Source organism: Emydura macquarii, unplaced genomic scaffold (assembly GCF_026122565.2).
Source record: "Emydura macquarii macquarii isolate MOO-44397 ecotype Brisbane River unplaced genomic scaffold, CSIRO-AGI_Emac_v2 contig_480, whole genome shotgun sequence".
NCBI lineage: Eukaryota > Metazoa > Chordata > Testudines > Chelidae > Emydura > Emydura macquarii.
In genome coordinates, this window is record NW_027130617.1 from 11836576 (window position 1) to 11856744 (window position 20169).

Below are 20169 nucleotides of genomic sequence, written 5' to 3' on the forward strand. Positions count from 1 at the left end.
CTGTCAAAATGAGAAAGGTGACAGGTTTTGGCCATTGGTAAATATATATACAGATGTCATGTGCATGTTGGCTTGCTAAACACTAATCTGCTAGGTTTTATTTTCATATGTGAATATCTGCCCACATTTACAAAGAAGAAGAGTTGAGTAAAACTATCACATTGATTGTTTGGTTTGGTTTTTTTGCTTGCTTAATGTGGATTCATATGTGAAACCATGTTTTTGAGAGCACTTTGTAACCACTGATTTAACCTGAGAGAAATGTCAGTCTTTCTGCTGGGTATAACTACTGTTCACTGGAAACACAAAATGAGTTCTATCTATATGTTATATAAAGGAAAGGTGAAAAAAAAAAATGGAAATCATGCAGTTATTAGAAAGTGGTGTGTGTGATCCAATCCTGCCCACACGCAGCTTCTGACTCTCACTTGCTATTGGATTGGGAGTGAAGGACCCAGCTCAGATCCTGAAGTTAAATTCCTGCATGGCAGCACAAATAGACTGATACCACTAGTCTTGTAAGTTTCACAGAGGGCTGCATGCACTCAATCTCAGAGGGAACAACTCCAAGTTGGGAGGAGGGGAATACAGCTCCTCCAATCATGCCAATCAGATGCATTAAAAACCTATTTTATTAATTCTTTTTACTATCTGAGGTCTGATTAAGATGGGCTCTCAAGGAATGGCATGGTAGCAAGAAACCCCATCTTCTATCTACAAGTGGCATAGGTATTTTTGTCTAAGAAACCCTGATGGCAGAACTCCCTGGTGGGGAAGGGAACATCACTCTTACCCTTTTTCAGGATCCTATGGATTTTCCTTATTGACTCCTCTGGTTCCTTTTCTGAACTGGGAATTCTTTCCCATATGTGGGAGAGAAGATAGAGATAATGAATGGAAAAAATATTTAACTAACCCTCTTATTCCAGTTCTAAATGGCTGCTGCACTCTGTCTTTCCAGCCCTTTCCCAAAGTAGAAAGGAAAGGGCCCTGTTCTAATTTTTTAATATGCCTATTCAACCGGGGGAGGGGGGAGGAAGGAGGGAAGAGGATGGAGGAATGAGAAAACTGGGCGAAGCAGTGTGTGTACAGTTTTTCCAAAGCTGAAAAGAGTGTTGCCTGGTAAAGAAGGAGGAAGGGGGGAGAGAGTTTAAGTTTACCTCTTCCCTTCTTTTTGTTATTTTGTTTCTCAGTTCATGATTGAGAAATAAGCAGTTATCCCTTCCCAGCAACTGAATCTGTCACTTCCTGACAACTGGCAGCCAATAGGTCCCAGCTAGTCCAGCTGTGGCTAATTTAACAAGTCACAGGTGCAGCAATAACCCAGCCAGCAGGAACTGAGTCGGTGTGGATATTCTTTGCATAAAGGACCCGCAGCTACTGCCTGCAGTTCACATCAGGCAGGAACTCCAATGAGGTCCTGGAGGATGATGGAGTAAGTCTCGATAAAAGCCCCAGGAGTTGAAATCATAGTCTATCTGCACTTTGAATAGACATAATGCATGTTAAATAGTTATGTTGTCAGTAAATATTCATTTATGCAGTTACGTCCATTTGACGTGTCTCATCACTTCACAAGTCTACACCAGTCACTCAGCCAAATGCTGTAGATGCTGAAATAATGCCATATGACTTAAGGTACATCTACACTACAAAATGATGATGACCTAAGTTATGTCGACGTTCAGCCACCGCAGTAATTAAATTGCTTTTGCGTGTCCACATTACACTCTTTGTGTCAACAGTGCGCATCCTGACCAGGACAGCTTGCACCGATTTAACGGTCAGTGTGGGACATGGTGGGACGGCTTCTGAAAGCCAACAAAAGATGATGTAAGCAACACAGTGACCACACTGACACTGCATCAACCTAACTACGTCAACCTAAGCACTATGCCTCTTGTTGAGGTGGCATTATTAAGTTGGCATAGTGGGCAAGTTACATTGGCAGGAGCGACATTTTAATGTAGACGCTTACAGAGTTAGGTCAACGTAAGCTGCCATGGTTGACCCAACTCTGTAGTGTAGACCAGGGCTTAGTGATGTTCACATTCCATCCTATGACTGGTCCTCAGCAACTGTGTGTGCGCATCTGTGTGCGCATGCACTTTAAATTCTACTGCTACGTAAGTGTAAATCTGGAATAATTCAGTGAGCTGAGCTACAAGTCTTTTAAATTAAAAAAAAAAAAATCAGAGGAATTACTCTGGATTTACATGAGTTTAAATGGGAGCGGAATTTAGCATGCTCTGTGTTGAAAAGCACCTATTAGTGCTCCCATAGCTGGCCTGTCTTTGTTATCAGAAAAGTACCATGTGAAATATTACTAGGTAGTTTGCTATAACTGCATTGTGTTGCTGTTGTCAGAACTAAACATAAAGCCATTGATGTTACTGAGAGACATAAACATAACAATATGTTCAACCATAAAACTATAGCTACAGAATATATAACACCATCATTTTTTATTGTTTTCATAATGGAGTGATCCAGAGAGACATGCATTGGGATGATCAGCAATTTGTGGATTTTCTGCCAAGAGAACCAACCAATGTCCTATGATGTCCAAGGGTAAATGCAGGTTTCCTTTAGATAAACATCAGAGGAAAGAAATAGGAGCAATTGATTCCTCTTTTCTCCCTAACTCATCCTGCTAATCTAACTCAAGGGGAATAATCATGGAGACCAAAATGTAATGGATAGTTAAGGCCCTGTGTATTCAGTGGCAATGTCTTCTGGTTTCTGCAGCGGACAGAGAACGCTGTGGCAGCTTCAGATAAACTAAGAGGCATAGTTTGGAGATACAGGGTGACTTTGAAATAATGAATATTGTGCATTTATATGTAAGTGTGACAGTGTTCATTCAGATAGTGGGGGAGAAAGAAGTGGCCTTGAGAATGAAGAAACAGAGAATGAAATCCTGAAAGGGAAAAGGGATGAGGAAAGGGCAGAACTGAAGGGGCAGAGGTTGGAAAAGAGAGGCAGCTAAAACCAGCAAGTGAAGGGGAGGGAATCAATACATGTTGCCTTTCAAAACCTTTCAGGCCAGCACTAGTTTGAGAGAGAGAGAAAGGAATAAGGAGCAGAAGCCAAAGTGAGAAAGAACTATGAGAAAAAAGATACCCTAGAAGCTGAAGCAGGTAGATAGAAAAGGGGAGGAGGAGTAATAAAGGCATGACTTGGATGGGGTAAGTACAGTAAAAGGCAAACTGGAGACCAAGTAACAGAGGAGGGAAAGGAATATGGAGGGGAATGGCATTCTGGTACTACCTGACATCAGGAAAGATTACTTACATGCTAAAAATTATGGAAAGGATAATTAACATACTTTCCTGTCTATTTTGGCCATCTTTAATTTTCACTGTAAAGCATTTATTCAAATGGAGTACGGGACATGAAATTTAACTGGATAAAAGGAAGAGTTCGCTATTTGGGTGATACACTTCAGACTATGACCTAATTCTTCCGTACCTGGATTTCTTGAAAATACTTGACTCTGCTCTAGTACCCAACTAGTCAATCTATTTATTTCTATTTGTGCTGTATAAAAACCAGTTACTTAAAGACTTAAATGAAAAATAGCTTGAAAAGTTCAATTAAATGCAATGCTTTCTAGTCTCTTTTCCTTTCCAATTTTAAAGCTTTAATTATAACTGTCGTGTCACAGTATAGCTGTAACACATTGTAAACACGTATCTGTGTTTCTTTTGGAAAGCCCTGTGGTTCAAGGTTAAGCCAAGATAAAGTCATAACTTGCTTGAGTTGAGATATAGATAAGTCTATCTCAACTGCGATATAACCCACCCTATTGCTGAACTGCATTATCTGATTTTGATAATGTGTATCAGCTGACAGGCTTTTTGTTGGGTTTCACTCTTGCCATTGTGACTTCAAAAGTTGGCTGCAATGAAATGCAGATGAATATCTAACAACGTGAAGGAGGATTGGAACAATTTTTGCTAGATCATTTTAAAGTAGATTATTTGGAAGTGTTTAGCTGTTTTTTCATACACTACTATAGACAGCTAAACTCTTTATTCTGGATAGATAAATAAATAAAAAATTCAGACTTCTTTGTCAGTAAAATGAACTGTATTTTTCTTAGACTTGTATCTTTCTAACAATTTATAATGTGTAATTCTTTGATACCAGACAATGTCAGTATTTTATTGTATTGTATTATCAAAAATAGGATCTTTGTTCTTAAAGGGTTCGTCTGCTGTTGCCCCAAAAAACAACCAATTGTAATGTCACAACTTCAGGTGTACAACTTCAGGTGGGGAAATCAACAGGAGAAGATAAAGGTTTAAGAAACAACCAAATCTTTCCTTTAATAAAGAAGGAGGCAAGAGAACTACAGGAAGCCTTCAAATTGACAGGGGCAGGAGGCTAGGGTGAGTTTTGAAAAATCTCATTGATTTGAATTCTGGCATGGAGCATTTCCAGACAGGGTTACACTTTATCTGAGGCACCAAACTGTGAGATGTTAGGCCAAAAGCAAAACATTTTATCCCTTTTCAATGTTAAAGCAAAATTATTTCCATTCTGGAATGTTATTACTTTTCTGTGATAAACAGGTAACACTTCCACCATTCCTTATATTCCGCACCATAAAAAGGACATTTAGAATTGAGTTTGAAATGGTGTTCAATGGTCAGTGAATTTTCTATAGCGCAGTGGTCAATGTGTATCTTGTTTTCCTTGAATACAGACGCTATGCCTTTTAGGAAGCAAAACTGATTGTAAGAGGTGCTAAATCAAGAGCAGCCCCATCATTTATACTTGTGACGGTGCACTTGCTGGTTGTACTTGTGGCCATTTTGCAGCAAGCCACAGTCTGAACTCAGAGGAGATAGTTAGATATATGCAAAATTTACTCTACACCCATGGGAAAGTGGTTACAGCTCAAGGAAAAAAATAGGGGTTTGGATAAGAAAGATGCATGTATGGAGGATGTGAGAGACCCCTGAAGGATTAAGTGTTTGTGAGACTTATATAAGAATTGGAAATTCATGCAATCTTGAGGCTATATGTAAATATTACCTTTGTATCTGAAGGGCACATTTCAGGCCTTCACAAATAGGATACATATGTTCTGAATGGAATAGTTGAAAGCAAACTAGAATCCACTTTTTTTAAAGAGATCCAAAATACCCTGGCTGTATTTGTATTGTGTTTCATTATGTTTCTACTCTTGGCAGCTCCCCAAACATCCCCCTTCCTCTCCTCTCACCCACTTGTTTTATATCTGCATTGTGGAGAGAGCTCAGCACAAATGGATTAATTTGAATGGGGTCTCCTTCCATGAGAGATTCTTCTTTAATAGAGTGTTACTGTACCCTGCCTATCGTATGTAATGATGAATGGTACTGGGTTTTGGGAGAGCTGATGCCACTAAAATAGATTTGTGGGGTGAGGGAAATGCTATATTGGCTTGCAGAAATGTTTGTTAGTGAAAAGAGGGTACAATTTGGGAAGTCCTTCATAGTAACGTGCTTGGTACAACAACAAGCTATCTGCAAAAGAGAGAGTGATATTTGGATTTGACATATTCATTATGATTATACCAAAATTTCCAGAACAGAGGTTACTAGCAGAGTCCGAGCACTCTTTGATTTTATAGCTCATTTCAAAGCAATCCCCAATTACTCCTGGCATCTTAAGAGTGAAGAATTTGTGTGAATTTGTTGATTGAGTCCTGCTAATGCTCCAAAACATGTCTTCCTCATTCTTTTTCATTATCATCTCATTAACATGCTTGAAACAAACTTTTTTTGGTGGATCTGCACCAGATTGAGCCTTGCTCTCTCTGCCAGTGGGGACTTTACCTACTGTAACTAGAAGATACAAAAGAAAGAGCAGATATCCACAATATAAATGTCCTTCAAAATCATGGCCCACAGACTGTGATTTCTGTACTTACTCCTTAAGTTGCCCTTATATTTTGGAAAGTGTCTATTTAAAAATGACACTTTTTTACTCAATGGATCTCTGACTTTGTATACTCATAGTCGTATCTTCTGATCTGAGTTACAAAACTCAGTTTTGATGGCTTGATTTGCTTCTCTTAGCCCTGTAAAATCAACTCAATTAGGAAAGAGTGAGCTGGATTCCATTCATCAACTTGGCTACAACACTGCAAACAACCAAGCTCCAGTCAGTTATATCTGTGCAATTCCACTGAGGACAATGGAGATGCACAGTGTATAACGGAGGGTAGAATTTGGTGTGCAAAGCCTTTATTATTGATGATAGTGTCAGATTCGAGGCTGTGTTTGCAAGGATGGCTTGTTTAAAATCTCTCTTTATTCGTAAACAGAGGACTGAGAGGCAATACATGTTGAACTCCACAGTGCTGTTTTTATAATCACTTTTTGGAGTGGTATTATACTAAAGGCAACCGCTGCTATCTTTTTTGGTGTATTTTCAGCTTCCTTATTATTTTACAGTTGAGGCCCCCTGGTCCCTTGTTTAGTTTTGTAAGGTTACATAAAAAACTAAAGAAGCTATGTTGCAAACCGGTGATGACTATGCATGGTGCAACTTCTGTTCCTTTCCCTGAAATGAGAGAGTCGTGTCTCAGTGCAGAAGAAAATCTATCTGCAAATCTTGTTATAATAGGCTTTTCCTGCAAGAACTGCAGCACACTTCATTTTCTGCCACCTCAAAAATCTCACAAGAAAATGCCTCTTTCGTCGTAATTCGGAAGAACCTGGAAAGTGCCAGAGGACACAAAGATGAACTTGAATTGAATGTTTGAACTGAAGAGGTTCAGTTTGAGAGGGATGGTGGCTGAATTGGGTCATTTCTTAGATGGTCTAAAATGGCTCTCCCATTCCTTGGAGCAAGGCATTATCATTGTGTTGGCTGAGATTTTCAAAGTGGGCAAAAGGAGTTAGGCATCCAAATACCAGCGTAAGTAGGTCCCTCTGAAACTCCCAGCCACTGTTCATACAGGGCCCAGTCCTGCAGTCATTGACTAGGCTCTGACCCTTCACATGTATGTCAGCATAATTTTAAACATGTGAATCCATGGATTTCATTGGCATTACTCAAGCCTAAAGTTAAGCACATGTGTAAATGTTTGCAGAATCAGAGTATACGTGAGATTCCCATTTATTTCAATGGGAGTTTTGCCTACGGGAAGATTGGGCCCATATGTTAGAAAATCCAGTGTTAGATGCTGCATTTGGACTGCAATAACTAGTCAAAGGATGAGTCAAGGACACAGCACGATCACATAGCTTTCCTCAGATGAGCCACAGAAAAGGATTTCCTTAGCTATGTATTTCTTTGGTTGTATGGGTTTAGGTTTGCCCTTTAAAACTCTTGTAAAATAGATTTTAAAAAAACATTGGTTTTACTGGTTTATTTCAGAGGACAGTTCCATGTTGCGCTCCTCTCATAAATACACAGGAATTGTAGTTAGTAGCAATCTCACTGAATATCTTTTTGTCATGTTACCCATAGTATGTAATACTGCTTTTGGATTTTTTTTCTCCACCAAGAGAAATGAACTGAAATCAATGGTGCAGCTATTCCCTCATTTATATTCAACTCTCCATTGCTATAACATGTGCTAAAATATAAATGCTACTGTGTAATCTTCATATCACTTAAGTAAGCACTTCATTCTATTCAGTGTACTTCTCTGCAGCATGTAATACAAATAACTAAACAAATCCCATTGAAATCAACGGTGTAAACATTCCATTCACTTTTATAAGATTTTGCATATTAAAATATATAGTAAAACTACTGACCACCAACCTGGTCAGAGATGTGCTCTAATCACGAGCAAGAAGTACTGGTCAAAATCTGATGGCATGATATGGCTCAACATCAGGAGTCTGATTCTGATGTCACATTAGGGAAAATCATGAGTAATTCACTGAAGTTAAAAGAGTTATGGTTGGGCGAAGCCACTGTGAGATCAGGTTCACTCTTTCAATATGTTAATTTTATTGCATATCGTTCTAACTACACAAAAGTCCAATGGAAATAAATGCTGCAAGGGTTCTATTAATATCTAAGTGATTTTATTACAGTACTAAATTATGCTACAGTTAAACTACAAGGTAAAGGCATGATTCCCAGCTCGTGTACGCATACTTGCATTATCTCTCATTGAGTTAGCATGAGTATTAGCCGTAGTATAGCTGCAGTAACACAGACAGTGATGGCACAGGTTAGACCTGCCAGTTTCAGGCCGATTTGTACTCAACAAAAGTAGCGGTGCTGCTACCGTTGCCTGTGTTAACGTGACTACACTGTTGTTTATACTTGCACTAACTCACTGAGAGCTAGTGCGACTATGTGTATGCAAACTGAGGATCACAGCTCCAGCTCGTCGTGTAAATGTAGCTTGTATGGACGTGAAGTCAGATTCTTTGGTCCATGTTTGTGCAAAATGAAGTTTTGCACCATTAAAGACTGCATAATTTAGCTCATAGTTGGAAATACTACTTCTGATACGCCAGTGGGTGACAGGATGTGAAATAAAGCTCAGGAGGCCTGATACTCATGCCACAAATGAGACGTCATGTTTTTGTTTGTTCGTTAAAATATATAGAGGCTGATCAAACCCAGCTCTGAACTTGCTCCAACAGGAGCAAGTGTGACTCCAGATTGCAGCTTGGCTGCTTTAGTCAGATGAGGTAAACTTCATAGCATATGTTATTTTATTTAAAAATATTTTGCAGAATTATTTTATTTTCAGAAAATACTGAACTTGGCAAAGAGTTCCACAGGTTGACTGTGCATTGTGTGAAGAAATACTTCCTTTTGTTTGTTTTAAACTTGCTGCCCATTAATTTTATTTGGTGACCATTAGTGCTTGTGTTACGAGGAGTAAATAACACTTCCTTATTTACTTTTTCCACACCAGTCATGATTTTATAGACCTCTATCATATCCCCCCTTAGTAGTCTCTTTTCCAAGCTGAAAAGTCTGTCTTATTAATCTCGTCTCATATTGAAACTGTTTCATACCCCTAATAATTTTTGTTGCCCTTTTCTGTACCTTTTCCAATTTTAATGGATCTTTTTTGAGATGGGGCAACCAGATCTACACGCAGTATTCAAGATGTGGGTGTACCATGGATTTATAAAGAGGAATACGATATTTTCTGTCGTATTACGTACCCCTTTTCTAATAATTCCCAACATTCTGTAAGGTTTTTTGACTGCTGCTGCACATTGAGTGGATGTTTTCAGAGAACTATCCACAATGACTTATGCTGATGAGAGAGCAAGCTTCTCTCTCACACCAACAGAAATTGGTCCAGTAAAGGATATTACCTCACCCACCTTGTCTCACATAAGCTAAGTGTATTACAACTGTAAAGGGAATCCTAATGTTAGACATTTAAGCAAAAACTAATAGAAATTGAGCATAACAAGAAATACCACCCATCCTCAAAAGAATTAGCCGTAACTTCATAAGACACATTAGAAGTGTCCCTTTGACACGTTATTGTCCATTCTTTTTCTGGAGGTTACATTGCACAATAAATTCTCAGAAGATATCACACTCATTTTGGCTGATCATAGTAATGTGTTCTCAACCTTCTCTTGGGGTTAGGAGGAAGCAGAAAGGTTTCTTCTCTCAGGTTAAATTTAGAGGAAAGTGTTTCTACTTTGTCCTCCAAGGAGGATATGGGAGGCTGCAAACCATATTGTCCTCTTTGGAACTGTCTCACTACAGTATCTCATCAATAGAAACATCTTGACTGTTATTTGCTATCAGAGTCAGGCTGAGAAGACTAAGACCTCCACTAGATGAAATACCTGGGAATGGGTAAAGAAAAATCTATTCCATTACTATTGCTTAAGTTTATTATAAAATATGTATAACTGCTATAGCAAGACTGACTGCCTTCCAAAATCTCAAAACAAATGCTAACTTGCTAGCTATGAGCAAATGCATTAGAAGAAAGGGGGGAAAATCCCCTCCAAAGTACAGAACAAGCAGGAACACACAGGAGATGCAAGTCATTTCCCTACAGGCTTGATTCTACATCTCCTTACTAACTGAACTTTCCTATAGTCCATTTTCTATTAGGTGAAGAAATTTGTGTTTGTACAAAATGCTTTCTTAGCAAGCCATTTTTTCCTGATGTTTGATCCTGAAATAAAGTCACGACACATGCTCACATCTGACATCACGCTCTGCAGCTATGGAAAGGACTGTGATATAGTCTTTTATGGTTTCATAGCACTTCATGGACACTACCTAATTAATCCTCATAACACTGCTGAAAGTAGGGGATTGACAGAGGGAGAAACTAAAGCAAAAAGGTTAAGCAACTTGTCCAAGACTGCATAGCCAGGATTAAAATCCTATGTACCAGAACTTCTAATTGACTATTTTAACATCAAAACCTCTCAACTTCAGCATTATGACTTGACTGTAGTATCAAATCAGAGATGAAGCAAGTATGTCTGCGAGGATGAAATTCTTGTTTTTATACACACAAATTTCATGGATAATTAGCAAAACTAGCAGTGGAAGTCTTAAAAATCTGTGAAAGGTAAAAGGATTTAATATTTAAAAGATGTAGGTTAAAGTCCATATTTAAATATCCACCGGGCAATTCCTTTATGTACTCAGTACACTACCTTGCTCAGCTGCCTACTGTCATTTTAAAGCAATTGCACAGCAGACTTTAAAATGCTGTCACAAAAAAATTGCTAAAACAAAGCTTGCTCTTTCATTTGTCTGACATTTTTCTGTCATTCTGTGCACTTTATGGTGTGCCCAAGGTTTAGCTGTCATTTTATTTGAGTCCTTTCATGTGCTACCTCCTTCTCCCCCAAAAAAACCCCAAATAACTTTTACTGATGTGCTGGCAAGAAAACTACCAAAAGCTCTTTAGACTTTGAGTGTGAATCCAGCTGAGAAGGATTCTCAAACTCCTAGAGGAACAAACTGAAATCTAATTTTTGATAACTACCTCTGTTCAGACAGAGATACGGTAGACAATATATTGTCCTTTAAAGCAAAACAGTAAGAGAATATTATAGCTTATAAAATAAAGCTAAACACCATATGTTCAAGTAATTTCCATTAAGGCCCCAAATAATCTTAACTCTGCCTCAATATCTTTTATCCGTGAGCTGGAAACCTTCCCTAATTGTCACATGAAACTTAGTCTCATCTTGGGAAAGTATGAATTCCAACAGCAAGCTTATTAGTATCTCAACAAAAATTCAGAGAGGGACAAACAACAAAACGATTAGAGGAATGGAGGCTTCCATGTGAAGAGAGATTTGAAACATTACACAATTTAGATTGGAAAGCAGCATACGAAAAGCTCTGAAAGAGAGAAAAATAATGTTATACTGAGAGACGTTTGTTTATGAATGGCGCATATAGTAAATGGTGCTCCATTTTATCTTTAATACAAGTAGAGGACTTGAAATCAAAGTCAGCTATTTTAAAAATGGATAAGGAAATATTTTTATGCAATATGCTTTTAGCTTGTGGAACTCACTACCATAGGATATTACTGAAGTGTCTTCTTCCTCTCACCCTTAAAAAAAAAAAAACCACCTTAAAAGACATTTATGATGAATCTGCAACTACATTAGCTTGGACACAATTTCATCTCATAGTATTGTACGATTAGATATTTTATAGGGCAGCTGAGCAACATTAGAATTTCTGGTAGGATATCAGCTGTTAGTCACAGCAGCGGATGGGATTCTGGATTAGTCTGATTACTGATCTGTGTTGGTACTGTATGGCAGTGGTAATTTTTATGTAGTTTGCTGCATGTCCCTTTTTAGTGCAGGGTCAAAGTCTCAAAGATGGTTTTTAAAATATGTGAACCCATAATACTGTGCCTAAATTCCAGTGCACAAGATTTTAGGCTGTGCCTGCTACCTGTTAACATGATAAAAAATACTGATTTATGTGTGCCAGTCACATTTGTGCATAATGTCTATCTGCCCAATGTGTGCACATGCATCCAAGAGCTTGCATGTGCAAGACCTTGGTTCCTCTAAATTGTATGCACAAAATTATAGGTGCACAGTTTTCATCTTTATATCTAGAGTGAGCTTGAGGCCACATTGCAAATGTGTCCTATAGGGTTATTGGAAATTATTAATAAAAATACTTTACCCATGCTTTCCACGTTCATATTACTTTGATATAAGGGGCAGGAGCTCTTTCTCCTTAGATCTAAAGGTTGAGGGGCTCTTCCTATGCACGAGAGAAGTTTGTCAGCCACCTCTGTGGTGGCATTTCCCCACCCTACCCCATACTCTTTGGAGCAACTGCCACAAGTCCAGAGCTATGCATGCAGAAAGGGGTGGGAAAAGATGGCTGAGGTAGGAGCAGGGTGGATTAGGACCAGTCAGGGGTTGTTCATAATTCTTGTAGCACCCAGTAGAAATTCTGCTGAAACGGCTTTAATACCTGTATGGCCTTTTTGTGGGCCCCTCCAGGCAGTAGGACTCTTCTTCATAGTCCCAGGGACAGCTGGCAATGGAACAGCTCTGAAAGCTTGGAACTTCTCTGCCAAGAAATAAGGGAGAACTGCAGGGAGAGCTGGAGCTGGTTGTGCAGATACAAGGCCTCTGTGCAGATGGTTCTGGATTCTGTCAGATCCTTCAAGATCTGTGAGGCTCAGGGTATCCAGACCGTCTCCTCTGCTTGTGCAATGAGCAATGACACTGATCTCTCTGCAATTGAAATCTGACCTAAAGGTCTGAATTACAGCAAGCTGATGGGACAAATTGTCTTATTAGAAAGTGGCCCATGCTGCTCAACTCCCACCAAAACTAGTAGTCTGCACTGGGAGAGAGTGAAGGCTCTGTACCAGATGGACAGCCATTTAATTCCCTTGCCATGCTTTAAAAATTATCATCCTATTCAAGCTTGAGGTCTTTCCTGAGCAAAATGGAAAAGGCAGATTTACTCTTTTCTTTTCATCAAAACCTAAAAGTATCCTGCAAAGTCCATTTTGAATCTGTGTACATTTAATTATTTTCAATATATATTTACATGAATAAACATAAATAGCTCAGCATAGCATATATATATTTATATGTATATTTATATAGGGGAAGGAAAATCATTTTCTATAATTTGTTGTTGCTAACAATTTGCACATTTGACTGTAGGGGGAGTGAATATTCATAATAGAAAAAATTCCATAGCCTCAGAAATTCCTAGCATCAGTTTCTGATCTGTAAACTTGTAGATATCAATTTATGAGCACTGGCACATCAGTTAGGATCTTAGGAGATTCCATATTATGGCATGTTAGTAACTATAAAACTACAACTTCTGCTTGAGCCACAGTTGTTCAATTCCAAACAATCTTATAACATTTAACTAGAACTCATTTTTTGTTGATACAAATGGGTTTATTAATTTCCATAAGATATCTCTTACAGTATGTTTAATGCAGCTCCTTCTAAAATAATTGCTTACAGTACACAGACTAGATTTTATATGACTAATTAGAGCAGTGAATGGGAAAAAATAGGTTTCCAGGTAATATTGAAATTAAATATGTTAATCTATACCTCAGTGTGCACATTTTATATGAGCTTTAATTTGCTATATAAATTATAGTCCTGTGTTTATAAGGTGCCCTTGAAAGAATGTCCTATTTTTTGAATGCTAATACCATAGGGAAACAAATATACAAAGCTGTTAGCTAAAGGCTACACTTGCATAAATTAACGCAAGTACAGTTAGTTTCTAAATGGAGGTATGAAAAAACTTGCTTTTAAAATACTCTACAGATAGTTAATGTAGGACTTCCTGTGTATTTAAGATCATAGATAACATTTAATTCCAATATAGCATACTTCAGTTATACATTTTGAACGCTGACAAATTAATATACATATAAAACATGCCACTATTTACTATCTACAGCTCTGGATGTAAGAAGTCAAAGGGTTCTACAATAATTTGTATACAATCAAGCACCTTCAGGGTTGCTCCATTTATCAGTAGCTAGTTTAAAAACTGCCATAGTTGCAAAATTGTTTATCCTAACCTGATTTCTTTAAGATTAATTAATAATGTAGAGGTTGTATTTGTTAAATCTGTATTGCCATATGGGCCATCTTCTACTCTGAGTTTACTACTAAAGGAGGTTGTGTATGTGTGTGTTGACATTTGGCATCTTTTAATAGTAATAGCATGGCCTAAATCCTGCCCTCAGCTTCATCTCAGTGTCATTCTGCAGCACAGAGAAGGGCAGGTCATGGAGAACATGCGACTATTGACCCATGGGACTTTTCTTTTAAAAAAAAAAAAAAAAAAAATCAACTGAGTAAGCTGAATAGGTTAACATCCTTAGATGTCTCATAAATCATCAATGAGAAAATAGGCAGCAAATTTCTAGTCATCGTTACATCCTAATGAAGATGTAATGCCTAAGAAGTGCAATAATCCCCTCAAAATGTATTGTCTAGAACGTTTATTTTGAAAAGGAATTAAAAATAAATCAAGAAGCCATCCAACCTGTGCACGTACTGGGCATTATTGCCAGGGGTAGGATATAACTCAGTGTTTCTAAACCTTTTTGATGCCAGAGAACAGCCTGATGACTTCCTAAACTAGGCCAGGGAGAGCTCAGAGACCAGCGCTGATCCACAGACCAGCTCTTGAGAAACACTGATATAAGTGGTCCAAAAGCTCCATTTGAGTCTAAGAAATTCAGACATTTTCTAAAGTAGAATAGCAATATCTGGCTCATACCTTGACATCTTTCACATTTTTAGGAGCTGAGTGTGACCTAAGTCTTTCTATATGCACCAAAATAGAGCAGCAGACAACTCCGAGTTAAGTTAACCTTCAGACTGACAAAGTAAAATAAACAGTTGTATAAATGAAAATATCTAGTCTGGAATATTTCACAACTAAGAACTTCATTTTTTATTCATTCTCTTCATACAAAGTGAAGATCATACAAGTGAATGTATAATATTGTTCTTTGAGGAAGCTACATTGAAAACACCACCTAGAATTAATGACATAAGAAAGCTGAACAAGCCAGAAAAAATTGTTCCAGAATCTTGCATTTTACTGTGACTACAGTATTTTTAAATAAAAATAGATCTGGGTTTTTTCGTTTTTTGTTCTCAATTCCATATAAAGTTAACATGTTCAGTCCTTTGGAAAAAATCACTTTATCAGCAAGTCAGTGTTCGTAGGTTATTTTAACTATATTAACTGTTCAGTGCTCTATTTGGTGTATGGAAGGTGGGATAGGATGACATGATTGTCATCCAGTACTTTTATTTTCATGAAGGTTGCAGAAAGAAGAGACAGAACTTAGTTCTCCGATGTTTAGTTGCAGCCTCCTCCTTACCAGAAGAGATGGAAAGCATGTTAGTTAATTAAACTTCACCCTCTATACCAGAAGTCAGTTATGAGACTTAAGAGAAGGAATTCAATCTCTATTGACACATCCAGCATTTTTATTGCCACGTTCAGAGGTGCCCACAACAATTTTGTACTAGTCTAGTTCCATCTATGTGAACTCTCTAGTATAACCGCTCTAAAATGACGGGAAAGAGCTCTCTCATTGATTTAATTAATCCACCTCCAATGAGTTGGTGCGAAAAGCTCTCCCACTGACATAGCACTGTCCATACTGGTGCTTAGGTCAGTGTCATTTATGTCATTCAGGGCATGGCTTATTCATACCCCTGAGCAACATACATTATACTGACATAAGTGGTAGTGTAGAGATAGCCTTCACATCCTAATTAATTAGCCAACAAAGGTCAGGTCTTGAGCTGATATACCAGATTCCTCAGACTGGATTATACTAAATCTGATTACTTCCAGTCCTACTATTGGACAAAGATTTCTTAATAGTTGTCTCTAACAAAGAGTGGCAGGGGCAAAAGCTAAAAAGAAGAAAAGAGAATTTTGTTTTTCTAAACAGAACAATTTATATTAACATATATTATGATCTGAAGACTTTTACCCCACCCTCCCTTTCTTAAAGGATTCAGTCAAAGATCTGCTTCCTGATTTTCACATCCATGATCATTTTCATTCATCCTCATTAACTTTATTGTTTAGTCTGATTGTACAAGGTATTATTCAGGCCTGTTGACATACTTTAAAAAGGTCGCTCATTTTGAGCACGTTACTCACTTTAGCCCGTGTTCCATACACATTTGGCATCTACTGTTGAACAATTTTTACATTGGAAACAAAGGGCTTGTCTATGTGGTGGGGTAATATGCTCTATGGGGATGTGATTTCTCAAGTGCACTAATGTGTTGTGCATTAATTGGTCTGTGTAGACCCCTGCTGGTGCACTTTAACATTGTACTATTTTAAACAGCACTAAGTTAAAGCATACCAGAAAGGTCTACGTGGACTAATTAATGTGCTGCATGTTAGTGCGCTTCAGCAATCACGCACCCGTAAAGCACATAGCCTTCTGTGTAGCCAAGCCCATAGAATCAGGAGCCTCAAGTTACAGAAATAACTTTGAATTTTTGTCACACATTGTGTCCCACATTTGGGCCTGGGCAGGTTATGATGTTTGCCTGTTAGTGATGAAGGAGGGAATGGAATAGAACTGACATTTTGTGCAAATGGGCATTACCACAAGCCTGATATTATTTTTTATTTTTTCCCTAAAAAATTCACACTAGTACTTTTCCAGTTTGAACGTATACATAAAATCAGCTTTTCAAGCTTTGGTGCTCTCTCTTTGAAAAATGTTCTGAAAAATCAACAAATCAAAAGCTTGTGAAATAGATTAGCAAAAAATGTTTCTGGAAATTTTTTGCTACAAAAAACAAAACAAAACATTATCGTCAGATCTTAAAGCATTTTACAAAGGAGCTTAGTATCATTATTCCCGTTTTACAGACATTATTGCTGAATGTCACCCAGCAAAGCAGTGGCAGAACCAGCACTAGAACCCAGCTCTCCTGAGGCACTGTCCAATGCCCTAACCACTAGGTAACACTGCCTCATCAATTGTACTCCATCATGGCAATTTTTATATGATGGATGCCCTTGAATTCATAGGCCCTGACCTGTGCAGGCCATAGCCACAGAAACCCTGGACTCAACGATATGTTTGGATCATCACCATCTAATACTATAGGCTAATTGTTAGCAAATGTGTATTTTTAATTTCAAAGTTGTTTTTGTTTTATAAGCACCAGAAAGTTTCAAAATCCAGTAAACTTTACTTTTTTTATTATACTCATATAACTTAAAAATGGCTGAACTAAACTTTTTCCAAAATTGATAAAAATAATTAACTCTCTGGCTGAGACTTTACATGCCAAGTTACAGCCTGGAGCAAAATTTTATTGCTAAATTATAAACTTTTGAACAAAAGGAGCTATAAATGCCACATACAAAACCCTTACCTTTAGCAGTGTGAACTGTCACTATACTTTAGAAATAAACATATAATATTATCATGCAATATATGGGCTATATACATTTACATTACGCTATAATACTACTTATATCAAAGTTAAATTCAGATATTAACTTGAAATATCTTAAGCAAACAAAATTTTTAGTAAATCCTCTTCATAACTCTCAGATCAAATAATTGAAACATATTTACAAACCATCTTTTTGGTTTCTTCCAATTCTGGTTCCCTCATTTTCATGATCACGATAAAGGATATATATACCTATACATATGGACATTGCTCAAGGCAGAGTTATATTAGCTTTGTTCAGGGGAACTGTTACAGTGTTAGTTCCCATTTTACTCTCCACTGTAGAACAATTCCACTTAAGTTGATTCTACAGTCAGATTGTGGAAGTGTTCTGAAAACAAATCCCAACTGCCCCCCCTTATATGGAAGTTCCTGACAAGACGGTCTTCAGAACTTCAGTAATACTGCATCTTTCACTGCCCCACCTGTATGCCCACCGACCTATATCCCTATCTTTCCTCTTGTATTCTAAATACTACTTTCCCCTAGCAGTACTATATTCTGATAATTTTCTATTCAATTTCATTTTTTTTTTTATGATCAGCAGACTCATTTCTACTTTTAAACCTCAACCGTGATGTCCCCTAGAGCTCAGTTTCTTTGGTGCTATTCTCTTCTCGTTCTGTCTCATCTTTCTTGTCCACCTCTTTTCTGAATTTGAAACTACATGTTATTTCCATGCAGATAATACCCCAAACTATGTTCCTCTTCTTGTTTTGAACTTTTTATGACTTCATGCCTATTTCAGTAATATCAGCCCCCTAATTCCATCATCTCTTCCATTGACTCATCCTATCCAAAACTGATCAACAAGTGGGGGGAGGGGTTGGAGAAGGATACTGAGTCAAAATTCTTCAATTAAAATCTGAACATAACACTTATTGTTGGTAACCTCACTGTCTGATTAAAAACTCACGTACATCTAATTAATATTGCCTCAAATATCACTCATATCAGAAATTAATTCCAAATCCCTTATGTCAAAAATCTCATTTGTGCCTTAATTTTTTTCCCTTGGTTGCTGTATCGCTTCTCTTTCCAACTCTCTGAACTCAGTGGACCAGATCCTGACCCCTGCTCCTTTTGTGCTGCTCTGATGTGGGGGAGTCCCTAGTCGGCATAGAGCTGATATAGCTATTATTATGCTCCCCTCCAGGGTAGGGGGTGTTTTGGGAACACGGCCAGCGTGCACTGAGCCCCAGTGATCACCAGTCAACATAATGACCCCTAGGGGCCATAATAAGGTGGCTGAATTTACAACAGTTCAAACAAACAATATGCATTTTAATAAGGCTAAATGTAAATGTATACATCTAGAAACAAAGCATGTAGGCCATACTTACAGGATGGGAGACTCTATCCTAGGAAGCAGTGAAAGTCTGAAAAAGATTTGGATGCATGGTGGATAATCAGCTGAACAGGGGCTTCCAGAGTGACACTGTCCCAAAGGGCTAATGCGATCCTGGGATACAACAGGGGAATCTCAATTCGAAGTAAAGAAGTTAATTTACCTCTGTATTTGCGTCTGGTGCAACTGCTGCTGGAATATTGTGTCCTGATGTTCACATATCAAGAAAAAAGGTATTGAAAAACTGGAGGGAGTCCAGAGAAGAGTCACAAGAATGATTAAAGGATTATAGAACTTGCTTTATAGTGATTCCCAAGGAGCTCAATCTATTGAGTTTAACAAAGATAAGGTTAAGGGTTGACTTGATTACAGTCTATAAATGGGGAACAAATATTTAATAATGAGCTTTTCAATCTAGCAGAGAAAGATATAACACAATCCAATGTCTGGTAGTTGAAGCTAGACAATTTCAGACAGGAAATAAGATGTACTTTTTTTTAATACTGAGTATAACTAACCCTTGGAACAATTTACCAAGGATTGTGGTGGATTCTCCATCACTGGCAATTTTAAAATCAAGATTGGATGGTTTTTCTAGGACTTCTAGGAACTATTTTGGAGAAGTTCCATAGCCTGTATTATACAGGATGTCAGACTAGATAATCACAATGGTCCCGTCTGGCCTTGGAATCTATGAATGTCCCCGGATCTCTGGTTTCACAATGAAGATCCGTCCCTATATCTCTAAGAAAACAATCAAATCCCACTCTTTACCACCCGCACTCTAATTTCTCCACTCTGTTTTTCTCTTAGAACAGGGTGTCAAACTCATTTGCTATGGTGGACCAGATTTGAATTAAATGTACTTCAAGTGGGCTATACATACCATAAATCAAAATACTAGGCACTTTTGGAGCACTGTGTCTCGTGCACAGGGCGCTCCACGTGCTACCGCTAGAGTACACAGATCTCATAGCAGCGCGCAACACCGTGAGATCTCGTGGCGTTGTACCCCTGGCAGCAGCGCACGCCGCCGCCAGAGAATACAACACCATGAGATGTCGCAGCAGCACGCAGCCGCCAGGGGCCGGAACAAAAAGGTTGGCAGGCCGGATGTTTGACACCCGTCTTAGAAACTTGGGACATTGCCCTCTTGTTCCTCTCCTGCAGAAATTACTTGTGTGAGGTTCTACGGTTTACTTGTTTGTACATGTATTGAATGCAATTTGCTGTGAAGCATTCTGTGATACTTTTGTGTGAATTATAGTACAAACAAATTGCACTGCATATATACAGGACTGTACGTAGATTTAAATAACCTTATCCTGGTTTAATACCTGCGCAAAGGAAAGATGAAGG